We start from the raw sequence: 19,526 nt of genomic DNA, 5'->3' as shown, positions 1-19,526 counted from the left end.
TCATACTTCTTTGTATATGTACATAAAACCAGCTGCATACACATTTTCGATAACGGGCAAGTGCTCCATTGGTCATTGTCGGCTCGGGTACTTCTTAAATGTACCCCGGGTACTCTTATGTATACTTAAATGTACCCCGGGTACCATAAATATACTGAAACATACCAGGGAATTCTAGCGCTAAATTGGTCGTTGTCGGCTAATTTGTTCAAATTAACGATGTTTATATTTATGTCAAAATTCTGTAAAAACCTCTATATTATTGAAAATCCAACTCAAAAATGCATGTCAAGGCAGTTTTGTTTAAAGAGAATTTTGTTACGTATTCCGTAGCGCGTTTAATGACATCGGATTTCGGGCGGGAATAAAACTCGGGAACAGTCTTAAATGGCCGGGTACGTGTTAATATATTTTCCGTATCAGGAGTTCATATAAGTATACGTAAGAGTACCCGGAGTACATTTAAGTAGTACCCGAGCCGACAATGACCAATCGAGCCGGACTAGTGAAGTAATTTTCCTTCAAAGAAGGTCATGTTTGAAAGCATGTGTTCGACTCCCACCAAAGGTGTGGGTGGATAAAAACATGTTGGCATTTTTATTGAAGATTTCATCAATATAAAATTGTTGATAGATATATATCTTCTTGAAAAGTGGGAATGTGTCATGTTTCAATATATATAAATATATGTTTGGAGATGTACTGTCGATACCCCTCTATAGTTCGATTGATTGTTTATATAATACATGACAATGCATGCATGCAAAACAACGAGTAACACGTTACTGATCAAAACTAGACTACAAAGCATTTTGGTGTTATAAACCGTTTGAAAAACGACCCTACCCCAGTGTTGAGGTTAGGTATGATTAGGATTCATGGGCATTATTTGACCATTGTTCTGAGAAAACTGGGCTTAATGCATGTGCGTAAAGTGTTATCCCAGATTAGCCTGTGCAGACCGCACAGGCTAATCAGGGACGACACTTTCCGCATAAACTTGATTTTCGTTAAGGATGGACTTCCTTGAAACTAAAAATACCATAAAAGCGGAAAGTGTCGTCCCTGATTAGCCTGTGCGGACTGCACAGGCTAATCTGGGACGACACTTTTCGCACATGCATTATGACAAGTTTTCTCAGAACACGACTCTTTTGATAGATACAGATACGATGGAGCGAGCTGCATGGAGGGTATGGATTCAACCTCGTATGAATTCTCCATTTGACTGAAATAAAAGACTTTCGGATACCAATATGTGTTGTCGTTTCTGTTTCTGTTTCCAATATTTCACTTTTTCTACACCAGTAGCACACCGATTGATCAGATATGTAATACTCTTTATTTTAAACCTTTACCACTTAGATACGTATTTTGAAGCATTTGTAGTTCCTTGGAAAGTTAAATTTAATTAAATGCTGCATTTCCAACCTTTAGATACTGGTTAGCAGCAAACAGCATAACACCTGAACAGACAGACTGCGAGTTACTCGCAGGCTGTTCTGGTTTTATGCTGTTTGCACAAATCAATTTTCACTTTGCTTCTAAGTAGGAAAGGGGTAAGACACTAAGACGCCGGTTATTATAATACACGACTCAAGAAGCCCTGTTGGTTGAGCTCGCAAGACTGTGCTAGAATGGAGACTAAGTTGGTTCCCTTTTCCTGGTTCATTTATCCTTATTCGAATAAGCAATACGGAACAGCCACTTATTCCTGATTTAAGCTAAACATATTTGATATAAGCTTTGAAGAAAGATAGTACATACAATTATTAAGTCAATCAAAACAAAATAACTAGAATACTGTTACTTTATCTATTTCGATACATGTCGTGTTTCTTATTTGCGCTTAAATATGATTTCTTTTGTTAAACGAACTGGCATTGCCTACTTTGTATACTGACTTTACAACAACCAAACATAAAACCTACAATTATTTTTGTATATGATATATAAATGCAATCAAGTACAATTCAACTATTTTTTGTGTAGGTTGGCTATTTCACATACATGTGTTTATTGAAATACATTTTGTCTTAGTTTTAGTTAATGATAACCTAGGTCCTTTTTCGCGATTGAATAACGAAATAATAAGGTTCCTTATTCCTTATTCAAACCTTACAATTATTCGTGTTTATCGTTGAACGATAATTTAATATCGAAATTCTTTTACAAAGCGTTTTTTTTTAAAACATTTTATTCGCGAAATAAAGCATTCCCTTCAAGCAAGAAACGGGGAAAAAGCAAAAAAGAAAGAAAGGCAGAAACAAGGAGGAGGAAAGCAGAGGGGAGGAGGGGAACACACACACACACACACACACACACACACACACACACACACACACACACACACACACACACACACACACACACACACACACACACACACACACACACACACACACACACACACACACACACACACACACACACACACACACACACACACACACACACACACACACACACACACACACACACACACACACACACAAACACACACACACACACACACACACACCCGCACACCCCGCACACACACACACACACACACACACACACACACACACACACACACACACACACACACACACACACACACACACACACACACACACACACACACACACACACACACACACACACACACACACACACACACACACACGTTTCATAATGGTATCCACAGAAGTTGCTAACATATTGGCAAAGGTTATTACATGCCATGAACACATGTAGCCGATATAAAGGGTTGCCAATGTGTCAAGTTTCATTTGACAGAATCCGTTCCATGAATAATGTAAATTGATTCTGAAAAATAAGCCGGATCATCCAAAAATGCGTCTTATTCCATATGCGGTCAGCGTTGCTAAAGAACAGTCTGCGCATTTGTGCTGTCTGGTAAGAGGCTTATCTGTCCGTTTATGAGACCACGAAACCTTGCCGACCAGACGGTGCGATTGAACAGGCTGTGCTGCAGTTTTGCAGGCCAAATATGACATATGACCCATGATCGCATGATGCGTGTCATATCAAATGTCATTACCTATACATGTACACTTAATAAATAACGTTGTTCAACTTTACATGTGTCTAATCCTCATAAATTGTCTTATGTTTAGCGTCAATGAAATAATCATGAAAATAACAGCAATACAGGTCTCCATTCATCGTCGGATTTCGAACCTCAATAAAACATTAAAAAAACAAACATGTATCCGTTCATTGTCGAATGTTTACCCTAAATTAAAACATCATAACAAATAACATCATCCATTAAGTGTCAAATGTTTAACCTACACAAAACACCATAAAAATAAAGCGATACATGTATCGAGGAATTGTCGAATGCTAAAACTCAATGAAAAAAATCATAAAACAACAGTAATACATGTATCCATACATGGTTGTTTGTTTAACCTCAATAAAAGTATCATAAAAACAACAGAAATACATCTGTCAATTAATTGTCACATTATTAACCCTTAAAACCATTATAAAATAAGAGTAATACATTTATTTAATTCATTGAATACTATTACCGTATATACATCTTTTTCGGCATTGAAACATCTATTAGAAAGCACAATATATTGAAAAAAGAAACGCTTTTGGTCTTGTGTTGGTTATTGTAAGTCTTTCAAATCAGCCGTTTAAACGGTTTTTGTAAGCCATTTATAGACAATATACAAAACGACCAAAATACCGATGAATACCACACGCTTCAGTTCTACATTCATATTTCTAAGTTCAATTAAAAGCATCCTTTGAGTTGTAAGCACAGGTATTTTATGAGACTCAACCTGATGTTTTCTTCGTCTCGGTTGAATCATCTGCTTCACAAACTTGAAAGCTGTGTTGTCGATGTGCGGATCGTCCAAACATCGGCCGTCCACGTAGCTCTGCCAACGAATGCTGCTGTGTTCCATAGCACCGCCTATTCTAAACTCTTTGGCAACTTCATTCTCCATCGCCTTAAACTTGTCGTGTTTAATCAAGTTCGAACCCGATGTCGTTAGAGACGTGTTGCATCCTTCAATCAGATCACATTTTGTGATGACTACGAACAGGTCAATATCGTCTGAAAAAAGTAATTGATTTTCATATTGTGAAATAAGCACATTTTTATTTCATTATATTTGAAACAGTTCAAAAGGTTGTTATCACATAATTATATAAGGTGCACATATATTCGTGTTTTGTAATTAAATACCTATTGTCAGGCATACCTCACGAGCTTTTATAAACATATCTAAATCAAGCTTGTTTAATATTTCTTTAGTGAGTTAGCTTACTAGATGATTTGTTGTTTTTTTCCTGTTGAATGAGAGAAACTAATCCGGTGTGCATTTAAACGTTGTGAGCGAACCCACGCTATATTGTCCTCTGTAATTTTCTTGATTTAGTTTCCTTGAATATCATGTTACAATTAAATAAACATTATGCTTTTTCTACAAACTACTTACATTTGAAATAACCTGTTGCCTCGTCGTGAGATTCTAATAAATTGTGGACGATATTGACTAATGCGCTCAGCAGAGATTGAGAGGCACTTTCAACAAACACAACTCTTGTTACCGTCCATTCCTTGCTATGTTTCGGGTACATTTTCTTAAGGCAGCCTACACCGTAGTCTTTCTGCAACTTTTGTAAGTACTTAACCGATGTTCCGGGAGGAATGAATCCTGCAAAATAACAGTCTTGTTTATCAAAATGATCACTAACTTAAGTTTCACATGCATTTACAAATCATCCGTGCAAGAAGCTAAACACGTGTTTAGAGTTGAATTAAATTACTTTGCTCATCGTTGTCATCACTTTGACGAATGACAAAAAGCTAGACATTTGGATCAAATGTTAGTCGTACAGACAGCCAATTATATTAATGATTGCTCAATATTGATATATAGATCATGTAGTGTACCTCCAAAAACTGCCTCGAGTAACTCGCCTATGTTCCGGGTACGTCTATAATGTTAGGCAACTTATGCAGAATATTGGAAAATGCTTCTTTCTGTAAACCATGCAGCTCGTACTTCTCAATTCCACAGTTTTCAAACCTATATATATCAATAATTGAATTTAAGTTATTGTACGATTAACCAAAACAATTTGTAAATGGCTTGAATTAATATACATGCTACAATCTATGCGTTTTACTTATGCATCATGAACATTTAATTTCTTATAAACTTAACCACTATAAGCATAAACTGGGTACACTTAAGGAAGATATCACTGATTGAGTTACTTCAATTGACTTGAGTGCATCTGTGGCACGAACTCAATAAACTAAATGTATAGTAAATATGACATTTGCCATTCAAATGCAAGCGTTTTTGATGACACATTCCCTTGGCCAGTTTTAGCTTTGTGGAAATATTTTCCCGTCATGGCTTTGATGATGGTGTTCACCATTGCACTTTTTCCTAAACCGATGCTTCCAAGAAGCAAAAGAACCTCTGGGTCTTTCCTGTCCGGTCTACAATCAGCAAAACTAATAAAGTATCCCTTACTAAACACTTTACAATTTTGTCTAAAATAATATTTTATTGAAATGCATTGTGATAGGAACATCTCTATTTTCCAAAACCATATACTTTTCATTATATATTGCTTACCATGTGATTATCCTCAGATTCAAGTTTCTCAAAAATATCTACAAATCAAAAGTTGCTTGTTTCCATTAATTTACTTGTTTTAAAGGGACCTTTTCACATTTTGGTAAATTGATCAACTTGAAAAACATTTTTCAGGTTTGCATATTTTTGTTGTAATTATGATATTTGCGAGGAAAAGTAACACTAAACATCTACCATGCTCTAAAATATCCAGTATATGCATCTTTTGACGATTTTAAAACTTGAGAATTATTAAGAGTTACAAACGAGAAACAATTGGATAAGCTTTGTTGTTATCGTTATATTGTGACTGATACTACGAGGATTCATACTTTTATAAACTACAAAATATAACACTCACTGTATGCGCATGGATGGCCAAGTGGTTTAAGTGATAGATTTTGTCCCCAATGGTTAGTGGTCCGAGCCCAGATGAGCATTACTTTTTTTTCTTTTTTTATTCTTGTCTTTTTATTTGAGCTATTTAGTTCCAATGTTTACATTTATGAAATTAAAACATTTAATGACAAATGTTAAGACATGCCAAAATCTGTGAAAAGGTCCCTTTAAAAATGTAACCATTTTCAAAATTATAATATCAACTATCAAATATACGTGAAACCAAATTAAAGGGATCATTCAAACGATCAAGAGCAAAATGGATAGATGAAGGTGAAAAACCAATAAAATATTTTTATAATTTTGAAAAACAACATTCATCTAGTAAAACTATACCTTATATTATAAACAATGATGGCAAAAAAGTATATGATCAAAAAGAAATTTTAACTGAAGCTGCTAAATATTACAAGACTTTATATACAGAAACAGTAACAAATGAAACCAATAGTAATTCTGACATATTTGATGAGCTAAAACAATATCAAATAGTCAAACAAAGTAATCATGAATCTTAGACAATAGAAGGCTTGCTGACAATTGAAGAAATCTCTGCTACACTAAAAAAATGAAAAATGAGAAAAGCCCATGCTCAGATGGCTTCACTACAGAGTTTTTTTTCAAAATTGTCTGGAAGGATCTTAAAGTTTTAAGTCTAAGAAGTCTAAGTTATGCCTTCATCTCATGATCTTTGTCAATTACTCAAAAACAGGGAATCATAACATGCATACCAAAATAAAACAAACCAAGACAATTCTTACAAAATCTTAGACCTTTAACACTTTTAAATGTTGTTTATAAGATAGCCTCAGGTATAATTGCAAATAGATTAAAAACTTATTTCTAACGACCAAACTGGCTTTATTAAAGGAAGATATATAGGAGAAAACACACTACTACTATACGATATTTTAAAATACACAGAAGATAACAAAATACCTGGACTTTTAATGACATTGGACTTTGAAAAGGCCTTCGATACACTCTCCTTTAATTTTATTTAAAAAACCTTACTGCATTTTAATTTTGGCACTATGCTCAGAAAATGGATCCGTCTCTTCTTATATAACACCATAACAACTATTCAGATCAATGGGTTTCATAAGAATTGAAAGAGGATGCCGTCAAGGTGACCCAATCAGCTCATATATCTTTATTTTAAGCGAAGAAATTTTGGCCATTCTAATTCGAAACTCAAAAAACATAAAAGGAATAAAGATAGAAAATGTTGAATATAAGATTTCTCAATTTGCAGATGACACCTCTCTTGTTAGATGGTTCTGATATCTCTCTTAATGCTGCTTTGCAGTAATTACATAGATTTGCTTTAGAGTCTGGATTGAAAATAAACTTTGACAAAACAAATCTGATATGGATAGGTACAAAAAAATATAGCACTTACTCAATTAAAACTAAGTACAAACTTCAGTTTGGCACAACAAATTTTAAAGTATAAGGCATCATATTTGATGTAGATTTAGAAAAAATGGCCGAGTTAAATTTTCAAAACAAAATATCAAGTTTACGAAGTGTAATACAATTTTGGAAAAGAAGATATATTACACCATTAGGAAAGATAATCATAGTTAAAACATTGTTACTTCCCCTTTTTACACACTAATTACTCTTCCTAGCCCAGGATACAATATTTTGAAACAAATACAACATTGTTTTAACAACTTCATATAGAATGGACCAATAAAAATTAAGCATAATATACAATCTTATGAAGATGGAGTGCTCAATATGATTGATGTTAACTCATTTGAAAAAAAGTATGAAGCTTAAATGGATAAAGAAATTAGTAACATGTAGAGGAAAATGTTTCCAACTTGTGTATTCACTGTTCAATGTTAAACAAATGATAAATATGGGAAATACGTATATCGACAAAATTGTTAAAATTCTTACTTTTTTTCTGTAAGGATGTGCTGATATATTATAGAATGTACATAAACAAAATCAAAATAATAAAACCTGATGATATACTTGACAATATTTAATAATATTGACTGGAAGTATGTGCACAGCTTTGTTTTTAAAATAACCAGAGATACTTACATACAATAGTTACATACTAGAATAATACATAGAATTTTAGGTACTAAATATCTGCTTTATAAAATGAAAATTGTTGATGATAATAAATGTACTTTTTGTAATAAATATGAGAAAACTTTAACTCTTCTTTTTTTTTTGGGGGGGGGGGGGCTGTGAGCACATCCAAATAATTGTTCAACATGTTTCGAACGTATTGAATATAAATAATGTCAATATGCCTACACTCTCTTGCCAGGACATGATTCTTGGAATTTGCACGGAAAAAAAAAGAATCCTATCAATAAAATGTATTGCTTCTTGAAATTAAAATGTATATCTTTATGTGTAAACAAACAAACAAAATCCCAAATGTTCCAGGACTTAAGAGAAGTCTACTTTTATCATGGGAAATCCAAAAGCAGACAACTCATCAAAATAATGAATTCCCTAATTGGCCAGTTGTAAGAATACTCATAGAATGAACCCAAGCCAATATAATTCAATATATGTATTTAATACATGTTAAAAATATTAACAACTAAACATATTTTAGTACACTGGTAACATGCCTTTTTTTCTTTACACTTTTGTTAAATTTGTGTATTTAATATATATTAATCTTTATTAAACTTCTAGATAGATAAAAATTATATGTGTTATTTGTGCATGTACTTTTATTATAATACTTGTATTATAATACACTGCATTCTTGTTGTATGATTTGTACAATGTTTATATATATATTTATACATATTAATTTTAAGCTACTAACACATACTATTTTGTAAGGTATGGAGCAGGATGGCCTCGACCTGCACATATCTATGGACGAGGTTAAAAAAGACTATATTAAAAAAAAGTAATAAAAAAAATAATATTTTAAAGCAAAAAAAAAATTAAAAAATTATAATATGGGATGCAATTATAAAATGGATATATTGTTTTATTCATTCAGTTGGTATTTCTTCAATATTAGTTGTTATATCCGCGTTAGAACACACATGAAACTTGCTGTCGTGGAGTTAGCAATAATCCGTGCTTAGGGCGGACATACACAAAAATATCCAAATGATAAAAAAGCAAACGAATTTCTTTATTCCTTATTTTTGTCTGTATGTTACTTTACATAAAGTTGCACTCCTTATTATATGTTTAGCTCTGTTAAGTTTAAAAGAATTGTTCACATATTTTGGCGTGTTTGAAATTTTTCACTACATGCTTTAACTTGATATCTGTACACATCGATATATGTTAGCATCGAGCTAAAGATTTCCAGTATAAATCAAGCATAAAATTTAACAAGGAAAAAAAGAAAAATCTTAATCTCACCTGGACTCGAGCCACTGACATATGGAGAAAAAGACTCGCGCCTTTACCCCTCGACCCTTCGTGCTGACATTATATTATCTTTATATTATACTTTATGTGAGCAAGCTATACATTATTACCAAATATAAAAATAAAAACAGAACTCACCAAAGAACAAAATGTTTCTCGTCTGTAACGCTTTATAAATATCAATTTCTGACAATGATTATTCGTAAGCGAAAACGTATTTTCAGTTTGGGCCTCCGTCTTTGGTGTTAGTTGGCTCACATATGAATTTTTTTCAGTTATATTTTGAGTATGTGACCAAAAATTGAAATTTCTCATTTTGAGAAACTGTGAACAAGTCCGTTGAAAAGAACAAATACACTGTAGAAACAAGCAATGTTTTATAGCTAAAGATGTTTTTCGGATTTTAATTGGATGGTTAATATCTGTAATCACCACAAATAACAGTTATGGACAGTAGTTAGCCATGACTAGTACATGGTTGGTGAGGTGAGAAATACACCTATTACAATTGAATTTTCTTTAACATATAATTCCATATTAATATTTATAGACTGTTTATTCCGTGGTGTATTGTAATAAAACCTTAGCAAAATGTAAATCGATAAAACAATTTAATAATCAAATATGAACACTCCTGTCTGTTTTATAAAGAAAAGCGAAATACAAAGCCCCGATGTAGTATCAACTTACCTCTGGTAATACAATATAGACATTCAGTACAATGCATTTTAAAATTCAAAATAACTTACATTTAAGGAATGGTTTCAATCTAAACTATATATATACCAGTAAGTATCTGAACGTTCTAACATAAACTATTAATGTTAATAGTGATAAATTTGTCAAGTTGGTGAACGTCAAGTGCAAGGAAAATATTCACTTTACCGATTACACAACTCGGCAATTTCACAGATCAGTCCAGCGTTTTCTTCCCGTTTGTTCAACTGCCTCTTCTCCTTTTCCCCATGCGCCTAAACACGTATTTATAACATTACGAATGAACGACAGTACAAAGGAATATATGTAAAAAGCATGCATGTTTCATTACCATATTCATATTCGACATATTACTGATTGTTTGATTTTCTCAATTAAGAATCTGCCTTTTACTAAAACATATCTGTAAAGTTAACAGTTTTTAATTGAGGCCTACTTACGGGGAGTTTCTAAAAAATCTAATCGACTGTTTATAAATTTAAATTAACGTAAAAGTCTGAGCGAGACAGGTATGCCTCAAGAAATAGAACTATTAAACCAAACTGGAAGTTAATATAGTGTAAATATGTTCGCCTTGACTGATGATAAATGTTTGGATATGTGCTAAAAGGAAAATAAAACATATTTAACCATGTCTGGTATACATGACATCCCGTATATTTCCGTGTTCTTGTCCATCGCTGCCGCTATTTATATCTGAAATCAACCACAATCGACCAAATACATGGAGGGAACAGCGGACAAGAGCAATTTGATAATGAATCACATATAAGAAAATTAATTCAAACTTAAAACATGCTTAAGTGAAGACTGTTGAAGAGATAGTGAGTAATCGATAATCCCGTCTTTATAGTCTATATACATTAGACTCACCAGTTGAATGTTCTATTTTTTGTGTTTCTCTTCTTAAATTAGGTATATTAAGGCACCCAAGATTAAAGCCTTAATTATCTGATATAATAACATTGAGCTTTTTGTTTACGTGTAACACGAGCCGGCCGACTTTCTGAGGCCGCCACCGAGCGCTATGTGCCAAAGCTCTCGAAAGGCCAATTACAAAATAACAATATAATTCAATCATTTTCTTCCAGCTCCCTGCCATTTGATTAGAAAATAAAAAAGTAATCAAGTCGTAACGAATACTTACAGTGCGACAAACAGGGAACCGTTGCATTCAATGAAGCTTTAGCTATTTGTCACCCCAAGGCCCTAGGTAAAACGTCCACCACCTTACACGACTTCCGTAGACACCAACCCTTTAAGCTTGCAACAGGGACTCTGCAGCCTGGGCAGCACCGTTTGAAGTCAACGTAATTACCCAAATGCTCCAGAGAAATGTTATTAAAAGTACCACGCCCTTTCTTCAGATGTTGTCCTGCTCTCATCCGCAAAAGTGACCAATTTGCATATTTGCGAGCCTTTATATACTGGCGAACCGAGCGCCACCTAGCCGACGGAAAGACACGATCCGGAAACCACCGACGTTACCGTACTTCCTTCGCTTTTGACGAAGCTAACCGATCGCCCTCCGAACTCAACGGAGATTACATACAATCCATTCCTTATCCATTGCCACAGAAACGAGCCGAATATATATGCAGGATTTTATTTACACACACTCTTAAAATATCAAATGCTCTATAAATTCTTAATAAATCATTTCCAATACGAAAACAGAAATTACTGTGTTATTTAAAGTGATATTATGGGCATTTTTCACTGTTGAATTGAGCTGGAAAGAATTAACAGGTCAAAAGAGTTAGTTAAAATGTGGTAACTGACCAATTAGTTGTTTATAAAAATATATATTATATTCGATAACAAATATAAGTGTATATGTAGTGAAAACACCAAAAATAAACGTGTTGCGATTGACACCTATACACATAGCATATACTGTTAGATGCCCATAATATCACTTTAATTAAATTACATCTCCATATTGTTAACTTGGTAATTGTAAAAGTAAGGGAGGTAATTATAATGTAACCGTGAAGACACGTGAATAAACTTATTCGAACCAAAAATCTTTTCGTCACATACGATACATAATTGCCAGGTGAAACACATTTAATTTGAAACGAATAGAATGCTAATTGATATTGCGCTGCGATCACATTTGCTACTGAGTTTAAATAAATGTGCTGAGTATATAACTGCAATTAAACCATATTCAATGGCTACGTGAAACATATTGCATATTTATCTACATCTTTTAACAACCTACAACATACTATTAAAACAAAACAAGACTATATTCAAAATCTGCAGTTTATTGCACTTACCTTGAATTTGAAATGTGTCTATGTAAAATGATTAATTGTAAAATACGGTGTAATGTGTTAGTTGCTTTCTTTATTCTTTGTATTAATCATCCGTTCTGGTGCGATCATTGCGTACAGAAGAATGAATGTAGTATCTCTATGATGTTTACACTGTTTCACAATAACTCAATGCACTGACTATTAAATCATTTGTTTATATGCGTCATTTGACGAAATAGATGTTTACCTTTAAGGTTACTTTAACTAAATGTATCTTTTGAAACGGTCATTACATTAAATACTCATTGCAACATCTTGCAGCTTCAAGCAAATGGAGCATTCGTAAGGAATATTATACCCGCATAACCTTATCCCAACACGTAAATAGGCGAGTCTGGTGGTAAGCCAGAGAATTAGCTTTACATTGCACTTGCCGGTTAAGAGGCATAACTGAATCAGTGTCTGCTGTCTGCTTTGTGAATCAAAGCGCTGAACGCACCGCAGTTGTTCGCTCTTTGAATGTATTTAATATTACAGTCAAAGGACATTAAGTTGGACTTTTTAACGTAGGTCAAACGAACGGCCACGAAAATTGCACACACCGATTGCATTGAATTTTAAATGTATACAGTGGTGAGATTTTGCAAAAACATTAAGGAGGAGAATATTGATATACAATCCCGCGCTGTATACAGGATTCACACAAACTATATTTATGAGATCCATATGTCGACTACGCTTCAAAGATAAAGCTTAGTTTAAACTAAAAATATTTTAGAAAATGATATCCGACGTATAATTTAGATTGGCGCTAAGGAAACAAAAGTCACGGCCGGTCTTAACACAACCAAACTCAAAACACAACTCGTTTTGCATTTGGCAAGACTTGCGATCAGTTTATTGGCACTATACATCCACGAATATGACATTTTCGTAATACAGTCGAAACTGACCTAACGGCCACCTGAAAATAACGGCCACCTGCACACAACGGTCAGTCTAGAATCCCCCCGACGAAAAACACTCTATATTACACTTGAAAATAACGGCCAGCGGCCACTATATTCCACTCCAAAACTGAAATCAACGGTCACGCGTCAGTCGTCTCGAGTCGCGAAAATTAAAAACACAGCACATGATTTGTTCGTCTATTTTGCGGTTAAAGCGTCTGATAGCTGTAATTGCCTTTGATATAATAACAGCGGCCCGCTGCGAGTAAACAAATAATAAGGTGTTGAGAAGGTTTGTTTTCCGGGGATAATTGTCGGGTAATCTTCAAAAGAAAATATGTCAGCGTTTGTGACACGTTCAAAGTATTTATCGCTAATTAAATGACCGCTAATAAGTACTCTGCACTTCCACCATCCAGCACCGTCTGTTCCGTCAGCAAAACGTGCCAGTACATCAATCACTTAAAGAACGTTGCTTTGTCAAAGAATAACCAGGTAATGCTTGACTCCATCATGAAATTTCATGACGAATTCTTTGCGCACCGGGTCAAGTGTTCTAGTATTCAAAAGAAGATAAGCGAGTTTTTTTTTAGCGTGGAGTGAATTGTTTTGCTTGTTGCGAGTGATAATGGTTGTGTGTGTGTTTTGAAGTTTTTTGCGGGATAAGTTATCTTGTTTTTTTGTGCATGATGTGCTATGTTTTTGTTATAAAGAAGGAATGAATGTTTGTATTTTGAATGAGGTTGTTGAATGAAAATGCTGTTTGTGTGATGTTTGCGAACGAATAAATTTTAACAAAATTGTTGCGTCTTTTTCTTTGAATGAGAACGGTATAATTATACCGTACTATCGGTTTATGACAGCGAATCCGCTGTTTAGACTTGGACGGACGTGACGTCAATGGCACGTGACAAGCTTTATTTACTAAATGAACGAGATGCATGAGTAAACAATTATACTAGCGTTGATAAAGTCATTACTCTAGTTTAACACTATTAAATTTAATCAATCTATAAGATATTATTCTGTATTATTCAATGTAAGTAAATTCTATAATTATGCTTAGTTAACGGCAATGAGCATTTGTTTTACACTGTATACAAACGACTGGGTGGGGTAACGACGTAGCAATACTACCAACTGACCAACCATCTTAAAATTGTGGTTCGAATTCAACGGTCACCTGTGGACAACGGTCACTTTGGTCATTTCCCTTGACTGACCGCTGAATTCAGGTTTGACTGTATATAGTAATCAAGTATAATCGTAGAATAACATGACAGTACCACTTTGATCTATAAATTTTATAACACAGTACAACTATGATTTTTATACATCACTTCTTTTCTTTATCCTTAAATGGTGTTTTCAAGGACAGGGTAAAATCCAGAGCTAAACAATTCATCTGAAGCCCACTGTCAACAAGAGCACCGCATTGCGGGTGCAGACCGCTCATCTATATTTCTTTTTAAAGGTGTAGGAACCTATCTCAATTTCAATCACAAAGGAGGGAGGGGTGGAGTGGAGAGGGGTGTATAGTGTTGGGATGTGGTCATTTATTACATTATCTTCCAAAAATGCAAAAAAAAATGCAATTTTTTTAAATATTTTTCTTGGGGGGGGGGGGGATTCTTGGGTGGGATGGTTGGACGGTATTTCAAAAATTAAATAATAAAAATTAATATTTGTGTTTTTTAACCATGTTTGAAAAAAACAAGAGATGTGTTTGTCAGAAACACAATGCCCCCTATTGCGCCGCTTTGAATTTTTTTTTACCTTTGACCTCGAAGGATGACCTTGACCTTGAACTTCCACCACTCAAAATGTGCAGCTTTATGAGAAGGCCGCTTTGCAATATTATTTTTTTACCTTTGACCTTGAAGGATGACCTTGACCTTGAAGAATGACCTTGACCTTGAACTTCCACCACTCGAAATGTGCAGCTTTATGATTACGCCGCTTTGAAGTTTTTTTTTTGACCTGTGACCTTGAAGGATGACCTTGACCTTGAATAATGACCTTGACCTTGAACTTCCACCAATCAAAATGTGCAGCTTCATGAGAACGCCGCTTTAAATTTTTATTTAAAATAATTGACCTTTGACTTTGAAGGATGACCTTGACCTTGAAGGATGACGTTGACCTTGAACTTCAACCTCTCAAAATGTGCAGCTTCATGAGAACGCCGCTTTGAATTAAAAAAAAAAATTTGACCTTGAAGGATGACTTTGATCTTGAACTTCCACCACTCAAAATGTGCAGCTTCATGATAACGCAGCTTTGAATTTTTATTTTATTTTGTTTGACCTTTGACCTTGAAGGATGACATTGACCTTGAAGGATGACCTTGACCTTGAACCTACACCACTCAAAATGTGCAGCTTCATGTTAACGCCGCTTTGAATATTTTTTAACATTTGACCTTGAAGGAAGACCTTGACCTTGAAAATGACCTTGACCTTGAACTTCCACCACTCAAAATGTGCAGCTTCATGATAATGCCGCTTTGAAATTGTTTATTTGTTTTTTTACCTTTGACCTTGAAGGATGGCCTTGACCTTGAAGGATGACCTTGAACTTCCACCACTCAAAATGTGCAGCTTTATGAGAACGCCTCTTTGATTTTTATTTTTTTTTACCTTGAAGGATGACCTTGACCTTGAACTGCCACCACTAAAAATGTGCAGCTTCATGATATACACATGCATGCCAAATATCAAGTTGATATCTTCAATATTAAAACAGTTTTTGCCAATGTTAAAGTTTTCGGACAGACAGACGCCATATATTTGACATTTGACCTTGAATGATGACCTTGATCTTCACCTTTTACCACTCAAAATGTTCAGCTCAATGAGATACACATGCACGCCAAATATCAAGTTGCTATCTTCAATATTGAAAAAGTTATGGCCAATGTAAAAGTTTTCGGACGAACAGACACCATAAATTTGACATTTGACATTGAAGGATGACCTTGACCTTGACCTTTCACCACTCAAAATGTGCAGCTCCATGAGATACACGTGCAAGCCAAATATCAAGTTGCTATCTTAAAAAGTGAAAAAGTTATGGCCAATGTTAATTTTTTTTTCGGACGGACAGACAGACTGATTGACACTGACGGACAATTCAACTGCTATATGCCACCCTATTGGGGAGCATAACAATTTTTGTTTTGGGGTGGGGGTGGGGGGTATAGTGTGAGGGTGTGGTGGTCATTTCTTAGATGATCTTTAATTAAAAAAATGGGAGGGGGGGTTCGGGGAGGGGGGATTCGGGGGGGGGAATTCGGGGGGGGGGATTCGGGGGGGGTGGGGGCGTGGGGAATGGTTTGGACGGAGTCAATTGCGGTATGTCAGGTAAGAGTTGTTTTGTCAAAGTATCAATCGAATCTAATCATAAATAAATAAATTATGGTAATTTTAGCAAAATTTAATAATTTGACCTTGAGAGTCAAGGTCATTCAAAGGTCAAGGTAAAATTCAACTTGCCAGGTACAGTACCCTCATGATAGCATGAAAGTATTTCAAGTTTAAAAGCAATAGCCTTGATACTTAAGAAGTAAAGTGGATCTAAACACAAAATGTAACCATATATTCAAAGGTACTCAGTCAAAAAAGGGCCATAATTCCATAAAAATGACAACCAGAGTTATGCAACTTGTCCTGTACTGTCCCCTTATGATAGTTTGCGAGTGTTCCAAGTATGAAAGCAATATCTATGACACTTTAGGGGTTAAGTGGACCAAAACACAAAACTTAACCAAATTTTCAAGTATAAAGGACACATAATTCCGTCAAAATGCCAGTCAGAGTTACATAACTTTGCCTGCACAGTCCCCTTACGAAAGTTAGTAAGTGTTGCAAGTATGAAAGAAATGGCTTTGATACTTTAGGAAAAAAGTGGACCTTAACACAAAACTTAACCAAATTTTCAATTTTCTGAGTATAAAAAGGGCACATAATTCTGTCAAAATGCCAATCATAGTTACATAACTTTGCCTGCACAGTCCCCTTATGATAGTTCGTAAGTGTTGCAAGTATGAAAGCAATAGCTTTGATACTTTAGGAGAAAAGTGGACCTAAACACAAAACTTAACCAAATTTTCAATTTTCTAAGTATAAAAAGGGCACATAATTCTGTCAAAATGCCAGTCATAGTTACATAAGTTTGCCTGCACAGTCCCCTTATGATAGTTAGTAAGTATTGCAAGTATGAAAGCAATAGCTTTGATACTTAAGGAATAAAATGGACCTAAACACAAAACTTAACCAAAATTTTCAATTTTCTAAGTATAAAAAGGGCACATAATTCTGTCAAAATGCAAGCCAGAGTTATCTGACTTTGCTTGCCCAGGCCCCTCATGATAGTAAGTAAGTGTACCAAGTTTGAATGCAAAAGCATTGATACTTTATGAGAAAAGTGTACCTAAACGCAAAACTTAACCGGACGCCGACACTGACGCCGACGCCAAGGTGATGACAATAGCTCATTTTTTTTTTCAAAAAAATAGATGAGCTAAAAAACTGTCGCCGAAAAGAACCAATATTAACATGTAACTGTGAACATTGTGTAACACAAGCATAACGTGTCATTTTAGCCAACTAATTAATGCGGTTCAAATTTAAAAAAATGAAAGTTTACTGATCGAAGTCTAGCGTAGAACTGACCAAACAATGAACACCCCGTGCACATTCCCGCCTATGTCCGACTGAGTGACCATCACTCACGCGACAACCATACGCATGAACGAACCACACATATACCTGTTTTGTGCGGTGCGTTATGTTTAGACATACGTTCCGTGCTATACTCCGTAACGCACAGAACTGAATATTAATCACGGGCGCCACCTCTTTTTTGAGATGCATTAATAAATGAGCCAATGCTACTTCCGAGGTGGCGCTAAGGACCGGATATTTTAAAATTTTACAGATAATGTTACAGGGTGAGTAGGTTTTATATGTTGTTTTTTTTTTCAACATATTTCGCATTATTTAAAAAATCGGCCAATTTAGTGCACTTCAGAGAAAATCAATGCATCAAAAATACAGAAACATGCAATCGCAGCCCATTTGGAAACGTTAGGACCTTTATAAGTTTTTGGATGGTAGAGTTTGTAAAATCCATGTATTTTGCTCGAGCACATTCCCAGCCGATTAAATAGCTTATTATATAAAACGATGGAGTTGAACGTGTACACATTTATGCATGCACAAACCATCGGCTTCTATCTGATCTAATAGATTATTTATCATTTGTCAAAAAGAGATGGAGAAAATGCCAAGGAGGTGGCGCTAAGAATAGGAGGTTGTGCCAATGTACATTAATAGCTACTTTAAAGTGACGTATTTTATGGTTTCTACAGGACTTATATTTGTATTTGTAAATTGACTGATTCAACACATTTGAGTAGCGTACATTTTTCATTAGAAAAAGAAGTTTTCTAATAATGCCTTGGTGGATTGAAACGTTAGTCTTTGTGAGATAAGACCATATAATTTGTATAAAAAAATCGTTAAAAGAAAAAGAACGAGCTATGTACATATTTTTTTTGATAGTGGGTAAATAAACATATATGTGCCTAATTAAGTTCGTTGACATTGGCTTTTTATTAAATTAAGCATTTGGATTAAGGGACAACAATCAGCGTTTCAAGCAGAAGTATCGTCTTATATTTATTTCGTGAATTAAAATCTATTTTATACAGTATAATTATTTCATTAAAAAAGTTGTAGATGAACTATTTTGAGAATTTTGACAATTAAATTATTGGTTTTATTAAGAAGTACATACTTTTGGTATACATCGTACAACCTGTTTTATTCAGGTTGCTGACCTCTAAATTGAGTTGATACATTATGTATTTAAAAATGTACATCTTATATGTTTCAATAATGTGTATAAATTCTATAACTAGCTGGGCCTACGTATTTACGTTCAAAAATAAAAAAGTAAATATAAAACTGTAATTTCTTCTAAATCTATCTGTGGTCAACGCTTACACCATCGACCGACGTCAATCACAAATGATAGTCGCCAGATAACTCCGCCCTCATATAAGCATTCCCGTACCCGATTGGACGGTGTACACAAAAATCTATAAATAAACATACATTAATATATATTTGGTGTACATCTCAGTTTGGCGACTTGAAATTTAACTGAGAATTTCTTGTGACGCACCTGTGTCG

The 19,526-nt window shown here is 34.5% G+C and overlaps 1 long non-coding RNA gene across 1 annotated transcript; it reads right to left on the bottom strand.

Annotated features, from left to right (window-relative positions):
• Positions 1-2,334: 2,334 nt before the first annotated feature.
• On the bottom strand, positions 2,335-11,495 carry LOC127880056 (uncharacterized). The gene is made up of 6 exons (XR_008049396.1): positions 11,263-11,495; positions 10,746-10,811; positions 10,284-10,369; positions 4,925-5,060; positions 4,467-4,685; positions 2,335-4,081 (listed from the first exon to the last, which is right to left on the bottom strand). It is a non-coding gene; the product is annotated as an uncharacterized LOC127880056 (long non-coding RNA).
• Between the last annotated feature and the right edge of the window lie 8,031 nt (positions 11,496-19,526).

Source organism: Dreissena polymorpha, chromosome 4, assembly GCF_020536995.1.
Source record: "Dreissena polymorpha isolate Duluth1 chromosome 4, UMN_Dpol_1.0, whole genome shotgun sequence".
NCBI classification, from domain to species: Eukaryota; Metazoa; Mollusca; class Bivalvia; order Myida; family Dreissenidae; genus Dreissena; species Dreissena polymorpha.
Note: the sequence above shows the minus strand (reverse complement) of the source record. Positions and strands in the feature narration are given on the sequence as shown.